The 21,316-nt window shown below is 40.3% G+C and overlaps 1 long non-coding RNA gene across 1 annotated transcript in view; it reads left to right on the forward strand.

Moving 5' to 3' along the window:
• LOC309800854 overlaps positions 1–20,504 on the forward strand; it is a 111,471-nt gene extending 90,967 nt beyond the window's left edge. Inside the window, exon 4 of the long non-coding RNA XR_014293506.1 lies at positions 20,217–20,504. This is a non-coding gene — a long non-coding RNA (uncharacterized lncRNA). The remainder of the gene's footprint in view (positions 1–20,216) is intronic.
• Positions 20,505–21,316: the final 812 nt, after the last annotated feature.

Consider the following 21,316-nt stretch of genomic DNA (forward strand, 5'->3'; position numbering starts at 1 on the left):
GGGGCTCTGGCTCACTCAGGCCGGTGGGAGGGAGGGGTACAGAATGTGGGGCGAGCCTGCGGTGGCAGAGGCCGCCGGGACGTTGCAGCAGCCTGAGGCACGCCGTGTGTTGTCCTGGGGAAGTTGTCCCTGGATTGCGGGACCCTGGCAGTGGCGGGCTGCACAGGCTTCCAGGAGGGGAGGTGTGGAGAGTGACCTGTGTTTGCACACAGGCTTCTTGGTGGTGGCAGCAGCAGCCTTAGCATCCCACGCCCGTCTCTGGGGTCCGGGCTGATAGCCGCGGCTCACGCCCGTCTCTGGAGCTCCTTTAAGCAGCGCTCTTAATCCCTTCTCCTCGTGCACCAGGAAACAAAGGGGCAAGAAAAAGTCTCTTGCCTCTTCGGCAGCTCCAGACTTTTCCCCGGACTCCCTCCGGGCTAGCTGTGGTGCACTAGCCCCCTTCATGCTGTATTTTCGCCGCCAACCCCAGTCCTCTCCCTGTGCCCCGACCGATGTCCGAGCCTCAGCTCTCAGCCCCCGCCTGTCCCGGTGGGTGAGCAGACAAGCCTCTTGGGCTGGTGAGAGCTGGTCGGCACCGATCCTCTGTGTGGGAATCTCTCCACTTTGCCCTCCGCACCCCTGTTGCTGCTCTCTCCTCCGCGGCACCGAAGCTCCCACCCTCCATCACCCACAGTCTCCGCCGGCGAAGGGGCTTCCTAGTGTGTGGAAACCTTTCCTCCTTCACAGCTCCCTCCCACTGGTGCAGGTCCCGTCCCTATTCTTTTGTCTCTGTTTTTTCTTTTTTCTTTTGCCCTACCCAGGTACGTGGGGAGTTTCTTGCCTTTTGGGAGGTCTGGGGTCTTCTGCCAGTGTTCAGTAGGTGTTCTGTAGGAGTTGCTCCACATGTAGATGTATTTGTGGGGAGGAAGGTGATCTCCGCGTCTTATTCTTCTGCCATCTTGAAGTTCCTCCTCTCTTTCCTTTTGGCAGTTCTTTATTTTGATCCTATTATTTGTCCTTTAGTGTTTTTCTGTAATTTTTTCTTTATTTTGTGAAATGATCTTTCTTCCAGTTCCATACTTTGAAAAAATAAGTGTGTGGTTTGCCAAAACTTTTTTTTTTTTTAATGCTGATGGTCCCTGAGAGTCACTAGTTTAAGGCAGGAAGAGGCAGTAAGAGAAGACTTCTTAGGGGAAGGAGGAGCCTGCTGATGAAGAGGGGGTGTGATGGGAACAGGTGGATGATACATTGAGATGGTTAGGTAAAGCTAGGTGAGGAACTGGATTTCACATAGGAAGCAATACGGAGCCATTCATTGTCTCGAACTAGAAAGTGACATAGTGAAAACTGTATTTAGGAAGGTGTGTTTGTCATCATAAGATGAATTAGAGGAGTGTGAAGTTAGCCTTTTATTTTTAAGAAAAATAACTTAGAGAAATTCCACCCAGAGTTACCAAAGAAAGTTTCAAATGCAAGGTTCAAGTAAGAGGAGAAAAATCAAGGAGTGCAGTACCTGAGATAAATCCACAGATTTCCAGACTTCTCCTGCTTGTAGAGTCAGGACGTGAGAGTTGGGATCTTTACTTTCTTAGGCTACTACTGCACCACACTGGGCAGCAGAGCAAAGTAGGCAGAAGGGCAGGCTCTGGTCTGAGTGTTCATCTTGGCCTCATCTCTTAGCAGTTGTGCAACCTTGAGAAATTTAAGCTTCATTTTTCTCCTAGGAAATATGTTATACACGGTGTTACCTACGTCATAAGGCCACTGCGAAGATTAAAAGGGATAATGTAAGTGATGTGCTTCGCAGAATGTATGGCCCAAAGCAGGCTCTGAATAAGCAAAGTTACTGTTTTCATCTGTGTCTTCTTTGGCAAGATACTTTGTCTCTCTGAGACTCAGTCCACTCAGATGTGAAAGGGGGTGAATCAGAACTACCTTGAACAGTTATTGCGAGAATTAGAAGCGATGAATGTGAAAGCACTTTGAAAACTATAATTTGCTCTATGGAAGCTCAATTTTATGATGATGGTTGTTCATAATAACTGGTATCATGTAAAAGCCATGTGTCTAGAACCTGAGCTGAAATAGCTTCTTGTACCTTTAAATGGTCTATTGGATTTACCAGGGATGGGATCATCTGTGCAATGTTCTCAGGTTGAGGGCCTGGCCCTGGGCAGTAAGTGCTGAGTTAGCTGAGGGGAAGTGACAGGTTGATGTTAGTTGGACCCCCAGACCATGTCATGAAGGCTTTTCAGGTTAGCTGGGTGTGCAGATTCCCAGGCTGCTCTAGTGCAACCTGAAGAGACTTGTCCTAAGCCCATTGTAGGGGTTCAATAATCCTTGTCTTCTGATGAATAATTCAGGTCGCGTTCATTCCGTCAATCTGCAAACAATTCTCAAGCACTTACCATGTGCCATACCCAGTGCTAGGTGCTGTGAGTACAGGGAGGAATCATTCAGAGATGCTACTTGGAGGTGCTTATACTCTGGGAAATAAACCAAACCACAAGCAGAGCAGCCTTGTGAGGCTTCTGGATGGTTCTAGCTCCTACACTGACCACTCTGTAGTGTAGTGGACACAGCTCAGGGCACAGTATCAGGAGCCTAGGCTCAGCCAGTTACTGTCTGTGTGTGATATTGGTTGAGGGACTTAATCACTCTGGCCCTTGGTTTCTGCATCTAGACAGTGGTAACTATATACACCTCCTACACTTGTTAAAGATATCAGAAGAGAGAATCAGCATCTGGTCAAGAGTAAGCGCTCAGCTGTTTTTACTGTAGAGAGAGGGTATAACATGCACACACAGGGAAAGCCCTCTTCCAGGTGACCATACTTCCCTTCAGTTGTTGTCTATAGACGAAGAAAAAATAGGATCAGGACAAGACTTTTGGTTAGTGAAAATTAACTTCTGTTGTTTTCCATCAGTAAACTCTGGGATACATCCTTTCACATGTGTTATTTCTGTAATCCCTGAAACACCCCAAGAAGGGGAATATCATACTCCCGTCCTCTAAATGAAAAAGCTGAGGCTCTGAGAATCTAAAATTTCCTGCCCAAGGAACACAGCCAATCAGAGAGGTAGGCTGGAGGTTGAACCCCCATATTTTCCTTCTTACCATGTAATATGAAAATTACCCATAAGTTTTTTCCTCTCATTCTCAGTAAAGTCTAGATATTTGAACTTTTTATTTATTATTTGTCACTGCTTAGCACTCATGCAGGCTGGATTACATATAAATTTATCAAATGTCTTATTATTTTGACCAAAGAATATATATGGATGGCCTTTGATTCTATAAATAATGCCATATAAATCACTCATCTAAGATTAAGGCAAATTCCTTTGGGAATTTTTTAATGTTTCCATAGTGATATACCATTCTAAACAATCACTATGGCAGACATTGTAGTCAATATGAGAGGGGATAAGGATAGAAATATTTTTTGAACACCATTTGCCATGTATGCTACATACATTATTCCATTCAATCCTCAGAGGGTTCATTTATTCAATAAGGGGTTATTGGGTGCCTCGTCTGTTTCAAGTGTTCTGGGTGTTGAGCGTACAGAATCAAACAAAACACACATAACCCATGCCTTTGTGGAAAATAACATTCTCTTGGGAGTTATAAACAATAAATAGAACATATATGCCAGATGGAGAGAAAAAAATGAAAAAAAAAAAGCATAGAAAGGGGAGTGTTTGTAGGATAATGAGCATTTGTCCCCATCCAGTAGGAAGGGTCTCACCAAGGCAGAGGCTTTGAGTAAAGACATAAAAGAGATGAGGGAGTGAGCCTTGCTGACCTCTGGGGAAGAGTATTTCTGGAAGAAATAAATAGTAAGTGCAAAGGCCCTGAGGTAGGAGTATGGCTGGTGTGTTTGAAGAACAACAAGGGGCAGAGTGTCTGGAGTGGAGTGAATGAGCAAGAGACAAGTAGGAGATGAGATCAAAGAGATTATAGGGGCCTGAACATATAGGGCCATGTAGACCATTGTAAAGATGTTGGCTTTTATTCTGAGTGGGATAGAAGCCACTGGAGGGTTTTAAGAAGAGTGACATGATCTGACTTGTGCTTGAAAAAGATCACTGTGTCTGCTAAGAGCATGGAGACTGTACAAGCCTTTTGCAATAATCCAGGTAAGACAGGATGGTTGCTTAGACTTAAGTGGCAGCTAAGAGAGAAAAAATGGTTGGATTTGTGACATATTTGAAAGGTAGAGCTGATAGTATTTGCAGATGGATGGGATAAGGAGTATCAGAAAAAGAGAGGAACCAAGGATGACTCCAAGGCTTTTGGAACTGGAACTGGAAGAATAGAGTTACCTTTAATGGGGACAGAGATGACAACTCAAGAAGGTTCTAATTAGCACCTCGCTGACACCCACACATCAAGGCTTTCCCCCACATGACCCTGCCTCCTTCCAACTGGGCAAAATCCACAGAATGATGAAATCTTCTCTCAAGTCCATAAGCAGGCATGGTGTGGATGAAAGACTCACCAAGGGCTGTGAAAAAGGACTCTCTTCCTCCCATTCAGATTAATTAGGAAGCAAATTCTTGTCATGAAATTAGAGTGCTCTAGTAAACCCAAGGCAAACTCTTGGTCAACTTGTTGATTATGTAAAATGGGGTTTTCCTGGCAATTTTTCCATATGTTTCCACTGCTTTTTTCCTATCCAAGGGATGGACCTAGGTGCCAAATTATTTCTTTTCCTACAAATTATGTCTCCTTGGATAACCTCTCTGATGGGTGTGGAACCACCACAGTGGTTATTCGTGGTTGCTCTTTAGATTGAAAAGCATCAATCAGGGGAAAACGAGTAACAAAAGAATGTAACCAGTTCATTGGACTCACAAATGGATAACTTCAGTGAAATGATAAGACATGGTGCTGTGGCAGGCATGGATTTCACTCAGCCTTCTATGAGGAAGATGTTTATGTGATTAGCCACCTCTGGGACCCAGAGTAGCCAAGGCAAGGCGTAAACCTCCCAAACCAGATGTCTCTCTCTCTGTCTGCAAACATTTTCTAATTCAGAGTTTTACAACAGACAACAAAGGGATTCAATGTGATTAAATCCTCATCCTGGAATGAGAACTATATGGCTAATTCACAGTTGACTTGGGCATACTTATATGTGATATACCATAAGTGAGTTCTGGTGTCAACTCCCAATTTTCTTTCTCTGAGTAATAAGTGAAAATATGAAGCCAGTGTAGCTAGCATAAGTTTACTCATGTCTGTGTATTCATTCACTCATTCATTTAATTAACATTTTAGCAACCCTTGTGTGCCAGGCATTGTGCTAAAGTCACTAGGGTGGCTTCAAGAAACTCAGGATCTATCGTGGGACGGGTCAGAGGGGAAAGCACTTATACCTACAATATTCCAGGCATTAGGCCCTGCGGATACAGCAGTGACAAGACAGATAAGGTCCTTGCTCACATAGATCTTAATGAATATTAAATAGGGAAACATACAAATGTGATTAGAAATATGATTATTTCAGAGAATGGTGTTATATAGACAAAAATGGTGATAGTTGAATAGAGGCTGAATGGAGTAGAGGGTTGAGGTATTTTAGAAAGAGTAGTTAGGACAGGGATACAATGATGAGAAGGAAAATTATGCCAGAAAGAAGGAACACAAATGCGAAGGCAGTTGAGGTAGGAAGGTATGGAAAGAGAGGGGAAAGGAACAGAGAGAAGGCTAGTGTGGTTAGAGCTTAGCAAATGTGGAAACTAGTGCAGGGAAATGAGGTCAAGGACAGAGGAAGGGGCCAGACCACTGGGGCTGTACAGGTCATGATTAAGGAGTTTGGTTTTTATGCTAAGTACAATTAGAAGCCATTGGAGGGTTTTATACAACCTAATGTATGATTTAATTTAACTTTATGCAAGGCAGAGAATGGACAGCAGGGGCCAAAATGGAAACAAAGAGACAGGTAGGCGGCCATTGCAGATAAGAGAAGATGGCGACCAGGACTGGTATGTAGCAGTGGAGATAATGCGTAGTGGTCAGATTTAAGATATGTTTGGAGAGAAGAGTAAGAGAAGTGGAATGTCCAGTGACAGCCGCTAGGTTTGGGGCTGAGCCATTAACTTAGATAGGCAAGACTGGAGAAGGAGATTATGAATCAAGAGTGCTTTTAGGGCCTTCCCTGGTGGCACAGTGGTTGAGAGTCCTCCTGCCAATGCAGGGGACACGGGTTCGTGCCCCAGTCTGGGAAGATCCCACATGCCGCGGAGTGGCTAGGCCCGTGAGCCATGGCCGCTGAGCCTGTGCGTCCGGAACCTGTGCTCCGCAACGGGAGAGGCCACAACAGTGAGAGGCCCGCGTACCGCAAAAAAACAAGAAGAGTGCTTTTAGGAACTTGTTAAGTTTGAGATGGCAATTAAATATCCAGGTCTGAAGTTCAGGGGAGAGGTCAACACAGGAGATATAGATGTAAGAGGCAGTAAATATACTTGGTATCTAAATGTGAATGATATTGCTCAGAAATAGCTTTAGATATAGAAGAGAAGAGGGCTGAAGATTGAGCTCTGAGGCATTCCAACATGCATACTGGAGGCCATAAGGAGCGACTTACAAAAGAAACTGAGCAGCATCAGTCAGGGGAAAAACAAAAACCTGATGTTGCAAAAGCCAAGAGAAGAATATATCTCAAAAAAAGGAAAAATGGTCATTTTCTTCCAAAGGCTGCAGAGTTTAATGAACATGATAATGAGTAATTGATTGCTGGATTTGGCAAAGTAGAGTTGTCTTGACCATGGCCATTTTAGTGGAGGTATGTATAGGATATATGAAAACACAATAGGTAAATCATTTTGGAAATTCATTCTGAGGGAAGTAATATAGAATTTGGAATTAAAAGTTTGAAAGTAAGTTAGTCAAGCAAAGACAAGTGCTGGGGAAGAGCATTTCAGCAGAGAGCTCAGTACAATTAAAGAATCAAAGTTAGAAATATAACACTGTGTAGGGGGAGCTATAAGCAATTTGGTGTTGTTGGATGAAAAGTACTAAGCTGGAAATGGGGGAAAATTCTGTTCAAGGGCTAGATCATGAAGGATATCTGTAGGAACCACTGAAGAGTTTAATCACGGAAATGGCATTATCACATCTGCATTTTCAGCAAGGTTACTCTGCAGTATGGACTGTAGCAGGCAAGATTGGAGACAAAGAAACCAAAGATGGGTTGCTGAGGTGTTATAGGAGAAAGACAAAGAGGAAACAAACTTGAATAGCTATTTGAGGTAGAAAAGAGAGAGCATATCATGGAAATATTGAGGATGGCAAATTGGCATCTTGATTGTGGGTTAGTCAAAGTCCCTCCTGGGTTTTAGTCTTCAGTGACTGTGAATGGCAGTGCCGGCATCTGTGATAGCCAAAGCTGAAGGAGGATGTGGCTCAAACAGAGAACTGATAAGTTCACTTTTGCACCTGTTGACATTGAGGTGCTTGTGGGACATGCTGAAGGACTTTTCCAGTACTGAGTATTAATTTGGAGTTTTGTGAAGAGATGTGGATAGGAGATACACACACACACATATTCTGGAATTATTGAGAAATATACAAGGTATTTAACAATTCAAAGATATTGATAACTAGCTCTTGCTAGTTTTAGTAGCATCGTGGCAGTGTCTTGAAGAGTGAGTGGAAAGTGAGGAAGTAGAAGTCGGGTTTTTTTTTTTTTTTTTTTTTTGAGGTGTTTCAGCGGTTTGGATTTAGAAGAGGAGGAGCCAAATTGGACAGTCATTAAAAGGATCTGTAAGATTGAAGAGGTAATCCCACTTTTTTTTGGATGGGAAAAACTTGAAAATGTTTATTGGCTGGGCAGAAGGAATGAAAGTAATTCAGGAGGGAAGTGGAATGATTGAAAAAGTCAAGTGCAAGTTGAACTAGAGGAGGATGTACTCAGGACTCAGATGAGTGGTTGGCTGTGATCAAGAGGAAGGACAACTCAATTTTTTACATGGCAGGAGAGCAGTTGGTGTGAGTGTAGATAAGGTAGGTAGAGGGATTGAGAAGACTCCGTTTTCTAGAACTCTTGAAAGGCACAAGACCATTGCTAAGAATGAAGAAGGTGGGTGTTGGGTGGGGCACTTGAGATGAGTGGAGGTTTAAAAGAGCATCAGTGAGAAACAGAAAGGGGAGATGACCAAGAGCTGATAAGGAGACTGATGAACCACTCTTGGGTCAATTTGGAGAGCATGAATTTATAGAGTTCTCAGTCTGCATTGTTGCCTGCTTTTTCTAGAAGCACTAAACAATTAAAGTATAGAAGTGGAGAAAAAAATGAAAATATACTAAATTTAAAAATACTAAATAGAACTGAGAAAGTAGTTGATGGTCCATTATGGGACCTGTGTCGGGTAGAAAAAGATGAGAGATTAGAACACAATTGATAGAATGGTAAGATATGAATGACTTAAGGTACCAAATAGATTGAAGGACATTTGAGATCAGAATAAGATATTGAGGGACCTGGAAGATGATTTATGTGAGAAATTGAAACTTTATATTTCTTTATATTTCACAAGGAGGAGTATTCCACATGATGGCAAGGTCTGAGGAATGGCCACAAAAGTGAATGACTAGGTTGAAGTGAGATGGAGTGGAGTGGAAGGCCACAGGGCTAATGGTATGAGATGCTGGATGGCTCATCAACATGGAAATTAAAGACACTCTCATGACATAGAAATTTATGTGGGTCCAGAGTCCACAATGAATGAAGGGGAGGGCCCATGAAGCCAAAAGAAGACAGTGATGGGTGAGGACAGAGGTTGTAGGGATAGGAGTTTTTACAATAGGTGAACAAAAATCTGGAAGTAGCATTGAGAATCAAAGAAGACATCAAACCTACCTCCTGACACCAAACAAGGTGAAATGTGGAAGAATGAGCAGCTCTCATTTCAGAGGGCTAACAGGAAAACCGTATTTTCAGCAGGGAAGGTGGAAGGATTAATAGATTATAAGCTGAATATGGGAGAATTTTTTTATAAGGGAGGATTCCAGAGGTCTTACTGGGAACGTTTACAAGACAGAGGAGCAGTAAGACTGAAACCAGGAGTGAGAAAATCAGGGCAGTAAGGGGATGCAAATATGAGTAAGCAGAGATAACTATGGGGCTTTATATTTTTGACAGTAACCACTGAAGGGAAGCTGATAGAATGTGCTGGCTACAAAGATTTACAGAGAACACTGGCATAAGGTAGTAGTCTTTGAGATCTGGCAGTGCTGGCATTTTGGCAGTCTGCTCTAGTGACTGAGGCAGGAACAACCCTTCAAGGTCAGAGACTGGGCTATGGGCCAGATGAAGCCTCCCACTGACACAGAGACAGAGGCTTTATCTGTGGGCACTGAGTTCTCTTCCCCTGGTATGGTCAACTTTCTTCTCCTTTTCTTCCATGTGTCCCTTCATGTTCTTCTCCCGTGCCATTCAACCATGAATTCAATCATCTCTTTATCAATCTTTGCTTAAGCCCTTGTTCAGTGCTCACTTTGGGTATAGACTTTATCAATTGATTTCTATGTATGCATGTTACCTACGATGTATGTATTCAAATGTCTGCTCTTCATTCTTTAGCAGGTTTACCTTGTGTCTCTCTTTGAGGGGTTTTGATGCTTTCAGTAGGAAGTATAATTCCTCATTGGAACTCAGAATGAAAATTGACACCTTCTTCATTTCCCTCATTGGCAATAACTGAAATCTGGACACTTACTGTGTAATTCCATTTAATTTCTTCCCATGCTGTCCCACGTCCAAAGTGTTCTTGTTTTACCACTTCATTCTCATTTGGGCTGTGCAATAATTGTTGACAACACACAAAAGGGTACGTGATCTGCTCTGTATATATTTTCTCAGGTATAATTTCCACAGCCTTGGAGTCATCTAGGATGCTCGGTGTAAGTATGAATAATGTAAGAACCACCCAGAAGGCCTGATAACTCTATACCTTTCTTAATAAAAGGCAAAGTGCAATTTAGAAATTCTGACTGCAGACATATTCCCCAGAACCTTGTCCTTACCATGCAGATCTGGGAGCATAACTGAGGGCAAAGGGCAAAGAGTGAACAGCCTTTGCTGTAGGATCAGAAGTTACTTTTGTATGACTTGCTCTCAAACATCATTATCTCTGATGCCGTGACCTGTCCAAATGCTGGAATTTCCATGCCCAGACCTACCACTGAGACCTACCTGGCTCAAACCACCTCTGCTTACTATTTAAGCTTAACCTGAACAGCATTCATCCAGTCTTGCTGGTTGCTCTGGGCTCAACCTATTGCCCTGCATTTCTAAACATGGAGAAATTGGGCTTTGGTGAGAGACCAAACTGGTCAAAAGGGCTTGAAACTGAATCTAGAGGGAAAGTGAGAATAAAAACAGCGTGACAGGTATCCCTACCTTTTGTTCTGTCACTGCCAAACCATTACTCATTAACACAGATCTGGTCGTATCATCACCCTATTCCAAAGTCTTCTAGGGTTTCCTAATAACCATGGGAACAAAATCCTAAATCCTCAGCAGGACCTTCAGGGTAGTTTATTACCAAGTTTTAATCTATCACTTCAGTCCCATTTCTTGCCACTTTTCATCTTGCTCTATGTTTCAGCCACAGTGTAGTGACTTTTCCCTGAACAAAGAGGTCTTTTCCACACTCTTCCTTCTGTCTTGCATATGTATGTACTTAGTTGCAAATTGCCCTTCTACCATCTTTTGCCGAAGAGCATCTCTACAACCTTCAAATCCCTTTAAATCTCAATGTAACCTTTCCTGGACACTTTCCTCAACACCTACAGCCAAAGATAAGGGCTCCCTTCCATATGTTCTTTATACATATGTCTATTTAATGTTAATATATTTCTAGGGTAGGCTGGCTGGCTAGAAAATCTTGAGCAGGAGATGAACCTGCAGTCCACAGGTGGGATTTCTTTTTCTTTAGTGAAACTTCAGTTTTACTCTTAATGCTTTCGGCCAATTAATGAGTCCCACCCAAATTACTGAAGATAATTTACATCAGTTAAAGTCACCTAATTGTAGATGTTAGCCATATCTACAAAATATCTTTACAGCATCACCTAGATTAGTGTTTAACTGAATAACTGAGTATTATATCCTAGCCAAGTTGACACACAAAACTAGTGAACACAGAAAAATATATTTATTGGTATCCCATTAGAAGCAAGTTTTCAGATATTTGGCTTTTTAATTTGTTTACAGACTTCATTGAAGTATAGTTGCTGTACAATATTATATGTCACAGGTATACAATATAGTGATTCACAATTTTTAAAGGTTATACTCCATTTATAGTTATTATAAAATATTGTCTCTATATTACACATTGTACAATATATCCTTGTAGTTTCTTTTATACCTAATAGTTTGTACCTCTTACCCCTCTACCCCTATATTGCCCCTCCTCCCTTCCCTCTCCCCACTGGTAACCACTAGTTTGTTCTCTATATCTGTGAGTCTGCTTCTTTTTCATTATATTCACTAGTTTGTTGTATTTTTTAAATTCCACATATAAGTGATATCATACAGTCTTTCTCTGTCTGACTTATTGCACTTAGCATAATGCCCTCCAAGTCCATCCATGTTGCTGCAAATGGCAAAATTTTCATTATTTTTTGTGGCTGAGTAGTATTCCATTGTGTGTGTGTGTGTATTTTACATCTTCCGTATACATTCATCTGTTGTTGGACACTTAGGTTGCTTTCATACCTTGGCAATTGTAAATAATGCTGCTATGAACACTGGGATGCATGTATTTTTTCAAATTAGTGTTTTTGTTTTTTTCAATATATACCCAGGAGTGGAATTGCTGGGTCATATGGTAGTTCTATTTTTCGTTTTTTGAGAAACATCCATACTGTTTTCCAGAGTGGCTGCACCAATTTACATTCCCACCAACACTGTATGAGGGTTCCCTTTTCTCCACATTCTCGCCAACGTTTGTTATTTGTGTTCTTTTTGATGATACCCATTCTGACAGGTGTGAAGTGCTGTCTCGTGGTTTTGATTTGCATTTCCCTGATAATTAGTGATGTTCAGTATCTTTTCATATGCCTGTTGGCTATCTGCATGTTCTCTTTGGAAAAATTTATATTCAGTTCTTCTTTCCATTTTTTAATCAAGTTGTTTGTTTTTTTGATGTATGAACTGTTTACATATGTTGGATATTAATCCCTTATTGGTCACATCGTTTGCAAATATTTTCTCCCATTCAGTTGGTTGTCTTTTTATTTTTTCAGTGGTTTCCTTTGTTGTGCAAAAGCTTTCAAATATAATTAGGTCCCATTTGCTTATTTTCGCTTTTATTTCCTTTACGTTAGGAGATGGATCAAAAAAAATATTGCTGTGATTTATGCAAAAGGGTGTTCTGCCTGTGTTTTCCTCTAGGAGTTTTATAGGATCTGGTCTTACAGTTAGGTCTTTAATCCATTTTGAGTTTATTTTTTTGTGGTGTTTGTTAGAGAATGGTTTAATTTCATTCTTTTACATATAGCTGTCCACTTTGCCCAGCAGCACTTATTGAAGAGACAGACTGTCTTTTCTCCATTGCATATTCTTGCCTCCTTTGTCATAGGTTGAGCATAAGTGTGTGGGTTTATCTCTGGGCTTTCTATCCTGTTCCATTGATCTGTATTTCTGTTTTTGTGCCAGTACCATACTGTCTTGATTACTAGCATTATAGTAATAGTAGCATTATAGTATAGTCTTAAAATGGGTGCATGATTTCTCCAGCTCTGTTCTTCTTTCACAAGATTCTTTTGGCTATTCAGGGTCTTTTGTGTTTCCATACAAATTTTAAAATTATTTGTTCTAGTTCTGTGAAAAATGCCGTTGGTATATTGACAGAGATTGCATTGAATCTCTAGATTGCCTTAGGTAGAATGGTGATTTTAACAGTACTAACGCTTCCAATCCAAGAACACAATCTATCTTTCCATCTGTTTGTGTTGTCTTCAGTTTCTTTCATCAGTGTCTTATGGTTTTCCGAGTACACATCTTTTGCCTCCTTAGGTAGGTTTATTCCTAGGTATTTTATTCTTTTTGATGCAATGGTAAATGGGATTGTCTCCTTAATTTCTCTTCCTGATAGTTCTGACTGCTCTGGGCTGACTATGTAAGCAGTCTGGTAGGCTTGGTTGGCCCCTGGCCCAGTTGGTTGCAAGGCACTGCCTTGTGAAGATGCTGCTGGCTGGGGTCTAGTCATGAGGTGGCTGGCTGCAGAACTCTAGGGGACCCCAGGGCTATGGTGGCTCACTGGTGGGCAGACTCAGGGTCCAGAAGACCCCAGGGCTCTTGCCCACCCCCTGGCGGGTGAAGGCAGGCCCTGTGGCTAGTTCTGGACTACTGACAGGCAGAGCCAGGTCCTAGAGTCTGGCTGCAGGGCCCACGGATCCCAGAGCTGGTGTCAGATCACTGGTTGAGGTTGGGCGGGGTGGGGGGCTGATTCCTGACACAGTTGGGTATGGAGTCCAGGGTGTCCGAAAGCTTGTCTTGGCCTGCTAGTAGGCAGGGCCCAGCTGGTCCCAGGGTAGGGTTTGGCCTACTGTGGGTGGGCTGGGTCTACATTCTGAGGGAGTGTAGTTTTCTTGTGTCTGGTGTCTGCCTTGTAGTGGGTGAGGCTGATCTAGAAGCTAGTGCAGGCTTCCTGGAGAGCAGGGCTGGTGCCTGCCCACTGGTGGGTAGAGCTCAGTCTTGGTCCTCTGGTGGGCAAGGCTGTGTCTAGAGGCAGCCTGTCTGTTGACGCATGGGGCTCTGTCCCCACCCAGTTAGTTGTTTGGCCTGAGGCTTCCCCAGTACTAGTGCCTACCGGCTTTTGGGTGGGAACAGCTCTTGGTGCTAATGAGCTAGAAGGAGGATCTCACAATGCCAATAACAGTGTCCACAAGGTAGAACACTCCCAAATATGACTGCCACCAGAGTCTATGTCCCCAGGGTGAGCCACAGCTGCTGTGCCTGTCCCATCTCCCCCACAGATCAGCAGTTAGGTCTGGCCCAGGTTCCTATCAAATTACTCCTTTTGCCCTGGGTCCCAGTGCATTTGAGATTTTGTGTGCACTTCACCCTAGTGAAGTTTCTATTTCTCCCAGTCCTACAGGGCTCTCAAAAAGTAAGCCCCGGGCCTCCCTGGTGGCGCAGTGGTTGAGAGTCCGCCTGCCGATGCAGGGGATACGGGTTCGTGCCCCGGTCTGGGAGGATCCCATATGCCGCGGAGCGGCTGGGCCCGTGAGCCGTGGCCGCTGGGCCTGCGCATCCGGAGCCTGTGCTCCGCAACGGGAGAGGCCACAACAGTGAGAGGCCCGCATACAGCAAAAAAAAGAAAAAAAAAAAAAAAAAAAAAAAAGTAAGCCCCACTTGTCTTCAAACCACATGCTCTGGGGACTCATCTTCCCAGTCCAGGACCCCTGGGCTGAGGAGCTTGATTTGGGGCTCAGAACTCTCACTCTTATGGGAGAACCTCTGCAATATAATTATTCTCCGGTCTGTGGTCACCAACCCAGGGTTATAGGATTTGATGATAGCACAAGTCTGCCCCTCCTACCCATTTCATTGTGGTTCCTGCTTTATGTCTTTAGTTGTAGAAGATCTTTTCTGGTAGGCTGTAGTCCTTTTCACTGATGGCTCTTCTGCAGATCGTTGTGATTTTGATGTGCTCGTGAGAGGAGGTGAGCTCAGGGCCTTTTTACTCTGCCATCTTGGACAATTTTCTCAGATATTTGGAAGCAGCTGTAGCAGAAGGATCTAACTGTGGGATATGGAGCCAGTCATTAAATTTTTTTCCTTATTAGTCACATATATAGTAGCTATTAAATATCTAGAAATAATTTTAGGGATATATTCATTGCTTTTTATACTACAAGCCTTTAGGCATTTGCTTTCAAAACTAAATCGATGAAATTTCTGTTTTGTTGGAGAGTGAACAAAAACAGCTGCAGAGACTTGTAAGTAGGATTTTATGACTAAAATAAATGAGGTAAAGAAAAGTATGCTTGTAACAAATGAAAAGATTGGAAATGTCAGTGGAGAAAGAGAGATACTATTATGAAGAACCGACAGGAAATTCTAATGTAATACTAGACATAAAAATATATATTTATTCACCAAAGAAGATATACAGATGGCAAATAAACATATGGAAAGATGCTCCACATTATACGTCATCAGGGAAATGCAAATTAAAACAACAGTGAGATAGTACTACACATCTATTAAAATAGCCAAAATCTAGAACACTGACAACACCAGATGCTGGCAATGATGTGGAGAACAAGAACTCTCACTCATTGTTGATAGGAATGCAAAATAGTATGGAAACTTAGGAGAAAGTTTGGCAATTTCTTACAAACCTAAACATACTCTTAACCTTATGATTCAGCAGTCATGATCCTTAATATTAACCCAGATGAACTGAAAACTTATGACCACAAAAAACATGAACATGGATGTTTACAGCAGCTTTATTCAAATGGCCAAAACTTGGAAGTAATCGAAATGTCCTTCAGTAGGTGAAGCAATAAATAACCTATCTAGGCAATGGAATAGTATTCTTTGCTAAACAGAAATGAATGAGCTTTCCAGCTATGGAAAGACATGGAGGAACCTAAATGCATATTACTAAGCAAAAGAGGCCCATCTGAAAAGGCTACATACTGTATGATTCCAACTATATGATATTTTGGAAAAGGTAAAACTATGGGGAGAGTAAAAAGATCAGTGGTTGCCAGGGTTTGGTGGGAGAGATGGATAAGCAGAGCTCAGATGATTTTTAGGGCACAGTGAAAATATTCTGTATAATACTGGAGGACATTATGCTGAGTAAAGTAAGCCAGACACAGAAAGATACTTGTTGTACTATCTCACTTACATATGGAATCTAAGGAAAAGAAAAAAAAAGCTGAACTCATAGTAACAGAAGAATGATGGTTACCAAAGATTTAGGGGTGGGGGAAAAGGAGAGATACTTATCAAAGGGTACAAATTTTCAGTTATTAGATGAATAAGGTCTAGAGATCTAATGCGTAATGCGATGACTAACGTTAATAATAATGTGTTGTAAACTTGAAATTTATAAAGAGGTAGATCTCAAGTATCCTCACCACAGAGATATACAAACATGGGAACTATGTGCAATGATAGATATGTTAATTAGCTTGATTGTGGTAATAATTTCACAGTGTATATGAATAGCAAACATACACTTTAAACATATATAATTGTCAATCATACTTCAATAAATCTGGAAAAAATAGAATTCTGTATCCAGAAAAAATAATCTTCAAAGTAAAAAAGTAAATACATGTTTAGAGAAAATGAAATTGAGTTCATCAGCTTCAGACTTGCACTACAAGGAGTGCAGAAGGAAGTTCTTCAGCTGATAGAAAATGATGCAAGATGATACTTGGCTCCCCGAAAAGAAGTGAAAATTATTGAGAATGATAACTATGGGGGTAAATATAAAAGTTCTTTCTCTTTCCTCTTAATCTCTTTAAAATATATATGAATATTTAAAGCAAAACGTATTGTTTTACACGTTGTGTAATGTGTGTAGATGTAATGTTTATGAAAACTATAGGCTTAGGAATCAAAGGGAGTAAATGCACTTTTACAGTTGCAAATTTTCTAAAGTAGACTTTGAAAAACAATGAATATTGTCATCCATAAAGCAATGACCAAAAAAATGATTTACAGCTAAGACCCAGCAATCCCAGTCCTAGTTATTTACCCAAAATAAATTTAAATAAACATAACAACACAGTCTGGAGAGCCCAGGTGTCAATCCATAGGAGAATGGATAAGCAAATTGATACTCGCACAATAGCATACTACTCAACAATAAAGTGGAAAGACTTACTGCTTGTGCATGCATTGACTTGGCTAATCCACAACACTATGCTAAGTGAAAGAGTCTTATACAAAGGATACATACTGCATGATTCTGTTTATATGATATTCTAGAACAAGCAAATCTAATTTTTGTCAGAAAAAAATATCAGAACAAAGTTTATCTCCAGAGTAGCAGGGATAGTGATTGACTGGAAAGGGGGAAAATGATAACTATCTGGGGTTATGGTAATATTCTATATCTTGATAGGAGCTTGGGTTACAACAGATGTATGCATTGTCAAAACTCAACAAAAGTAAAGGTTTGTGTATTTCATTGTATGTAAATTTTACATCCAAAGAAAATAACTATCAAACAACTATTGAACTCTATTAATGATGTGCATGGTGAAGTATTTAGAGGGGAATAATAAGGGTCTGCAATTTGCTTTAAAATACCTTAAAAATAGATAGGATGATATATGTAGTAGAGAGGGATGGATAGCTAGGTATGTAATGAATGCAAGTCTAGTAAAGGTTAATGATAGAATTTAGGTGATTTGTATACAGATGTTGATATTATGGTTCTTTCAGTTTGCTGCCTGACTGAAAATTTTTATAATAAGTGGGGGAAATAAATGGATGAGCAAGCAATCTAATTTTTAGGGTTTGATTATTTAGCTATAGTTTCAGAAATGTAGGTGTTCTATTATTTATTTTTAAATATGGTACTGGGCCAAAGCAATCCTGAGAAAGAAAAATGGAGCTGGAGGAATAGACTCCCTATTTCAAAGCTACAGTAACGTACAGTAACTGGCACAAAAACAGAAATATAGATCAATGGAGCAAGATAGAAAGCCCACAAATAACCCATGCACCTCTGATCAATTTAATCTACGACAAAGGAGGCAAGACTACACAATGGAGAAAAGATAGTTTCTTCAATAAGTGATGCTGGGCAAACTGGATTGCTACATGTAAAAGAATGAAATTAGAACATTCTCTAACAAACACCATACACAAAAATAAACTCAAAATGGATTAAAGACCTAAATGTAAGGCCAAATACTATAAAACTCTTAGAGGACGACATAGGCAGAACACTCTGTGACATAAATAGCAGCAAGATCTTTTTGGACCCACTTCCTAGAGTAATAAAAATAAAAACAAAAATAAACAAATGGGATCTAATTAAACTTAAAAGCTTCTGCACAGCAAAGGAAACCATAAATAAAATGAAAAAACCCTCAGAATGGGAGAAAATATTTGCAAATGAAGCAACCAACAAGAGATTAATCTCCAAAATATACAGACAGCTCATGCAGCTCTATATCAAAACAAACAAACAACCCAATCAAAAAATGGGCAGAAGACCTAAACAGACATTTCTCCAAGGAAGACATACAGATGGCCAAAAAGCACATGAAAAGATACTGAACATCACTAATTATTAGAGAAATGCAAATCAAAACTACAATGAGGCATCACCTCACACCAGTTAGAATGGCCATCATCAAAAAGTCAACAAACAATAAACCCCGGAGAAAGGGTGGAGAAAAGGGAACCCTCCTACACTGTTGGTGGGAACGTAAATTGGTGCAGCCACTATGGAGAACAGTGTGGCGGTTCCTTAAAAAACTAAAAATAGAGCTACCATATGATCCTGCAGTCCCACTCCTGGGCATATATCTGGAGAAAACCATAATTCTAAAAGATACATGCAGCACTCATGTTCATTGCAGCACTATTTACAATAGCCAAGACATGGAAGCAACCTAAATGTCCATCGACAGAGGAATGGATAAAGAAGATGTGGTACATATTTACAATGGAATATTTTTCAGCCATAAAAAAGAATGAAATGATGCCATTTGCAGCAACATGGATGGGCCTAGAGATTATCATGCTACGTGAAGTCAGACAGAGAAAGACAAGTATCATATTATCACTTATATGTGGAATCTAAAAAAAATGATACAAATGAACTTACAAAACAAACAGACTCACAGACTTTGAAAACAAATGTATGGTTACCAAGGGGAAACGTGTGGGGGAGGGATAAATTAGGAGTTTGGGATTAACATATACACACTACTATGTATGAAATAGATCATCAACAAGGACCTACTGTATAGCACGGGGAACTCTACTCAATATTCTGTAATAACCTATATGGGAAAAGAACCTGAAAAAGAATGGATATATATGTGTATAACCGAATTGCTTTGCTGTACACCTGAAACTAATACAGCATTGTAAATCAACCGTACCCCAAAATAAAAATTAAATATGGTAGTAGGTACCATATTTTTCTACCAATAGTCATCCTACAATGAAGAGATAAAGGAATCCAGAAGTGTTTTTGGACATACCTGAAGAATCAGCTTCTGCTTGGATGAAAGAACTCCTAAAGTCTGGCTTTGAGAACCAAATGTTTCTTTTAGTATGGAAGTAGATTAGGTGAACTTCTCTTTTTTTCAAAACCCCAGGGCTTGGAGCAGGTGGAGTGTGACTTTCAGTCTGAAACGGAGACGTGCCTTCTTTATTCACCAGCCGTATCTGGAAGAATCAGTAACTTGATTGACGGAGCCCTTAATGACCTGGTGCTTTACGTTGCATAATAGTGCTGCAGGTGTCTTTCAAAAGGATGTTTCAGATAGGACAGTGAGCCCCCTTCCTTGGTAAATCATACTTCACCATACACAAATAAGTTCTTTGTTTGGCCTGGGGAGTGTGTTTAAAAATCTACCCACCCCACTTGGACTTACAGCTGTCTCAGACAGTTCTATTTTTCTTTCTGATGACAGACACATTTATACCTATTCTTCACCCAAAATCTTTCTTTTGCCTGAAATAAGGTAGTAGTTCTATAGTTCAAGAATTTCACTTTATTCTAAGAGATAAAGCTTATTTTCTAGCTTCTGTTCTGTTGATTTGAAAATTAGGCAATGGTGTCTCACAAGTCCTGGATTTGATTTGGCTTGGAGAAAGGTTGTGGTCTCCTGGAAATAGTGGTGATTGTCTGGGAGGGATCTGAACTGAGCCCCTCTCTCTGTAGAATTAGAACAGAATATTCATGAACAGACTCATATGGTGGACAGGAACCAATAGAAGAACATTGATGGGCCGAGGTGAATATACTGTACTGATGGTAATAATTTTAGACCCTTACTTGGGAATGAAAATTGAAAAACATTTGAAATGGATATTATAACTCCTAGGAAGAAGGTAATTTCTTCCTTCACAGCTACCTTCTCCTCCCCTTCTTACCTCGTTTCTTCCTTCTTTTCTTCCATCCCTTTCTCCTATTCTTCTTGTGCCAATAAACTATAGGATATGGATTGCTATATGTAATATGTATTATATATAATATTTATATTACATCTTTTTATAGGTAGGCAGATGTCAATCTTGCTGATTTTCAAATAATGAATCATGAACACAGGAGGCTGAAACCATCACCATGAACACTGCTTGGGTACAGAATTAAAGAGGAATGTTGCAAGAAAGATGAATGAGAGTCTTCACCCCAGAGGCAATACAGTGATGGACAAATTCTTTTTTGAAAATTGTATTGGCTTGTTTGTTTAGATCCTATCTTCTTCCCCCAAATCTTAAAATATAACATACATATACCATAATATTCTCAAAATAAGAATAAATAAAAATCATGGAGAGAGAAGTAAATACAGGTATATTTTATAAAATATAAAATACTAGTAAAATATACTTATAAAATATAAAATACTAGTAAAATACTTATAATAAAATATTACAGTTAATTGTGCATTTCTATAAGCTAATGCAAAAAGATCATGAGTCATATACTCCTTTTTAACAGGATAAAGCAAAATAGTTCTTTAGTAAAGAAAACCTTTGCCTGTGCTAAATTTTTAAAGAAATTTAATCTATTCATACTATGCATCAATATTTATGGTACTCTTTAGTTTTAAAAGCTCTCTTCTTTTTTCCCCACTAATACAAGTTTATAGGTATTTTTGTCTCATTTTACAGAAGAATAGATTGAAGCTCAGAGAAATATGGTTTGGTAACCAGTAAATTACAGAGTGGGAATTCCAGCCTATATCTTTTAACTCCAAATCTTGTGCTCTTTTCACATCACCATGTCAGAGACATTGGCCACAATAATGGATGCTGTTTTCAACAGTACATTTATTTAAGATGCAGGAATGGAGATAGCATATGACCATTTCCTGTATTGACCCTTGGTTAAAAGCTGAGGGCATAGAGGTTAAAGCAAAATTCATTGAGTGACTTGCTGTTTTGGATAATTTACTGAAGTCTAGGTATTCTGCTTTTCAATAATTCAAATTTATGTGAGTTTAGGACTTCAGAATAACTGAAGGAATTGAGGTAAGATGTGCTCCCCAGACTAACAATCTCATTATTATTTTCTTGATTGGAAATTGTATCAATCAGGATCCCTGCAGGAAAGAGATGGCACCACTCAAACTGGGTAATTGGAGTTGAATA

The sequence above is a fragment of the Mesoplodon mirus genome (assembly GCF_964341445.2).
Source record: "Mesoplodon mirus genome assembly, chromosome: 1".
Taxonomy (NCBI): domain Eukaryota; kingdom Metazoa; phylum Chordata; class Mammalia; order Artiodactyla; family Ziphiidae; genus Mesoplodon; species Mesoplodon mirus.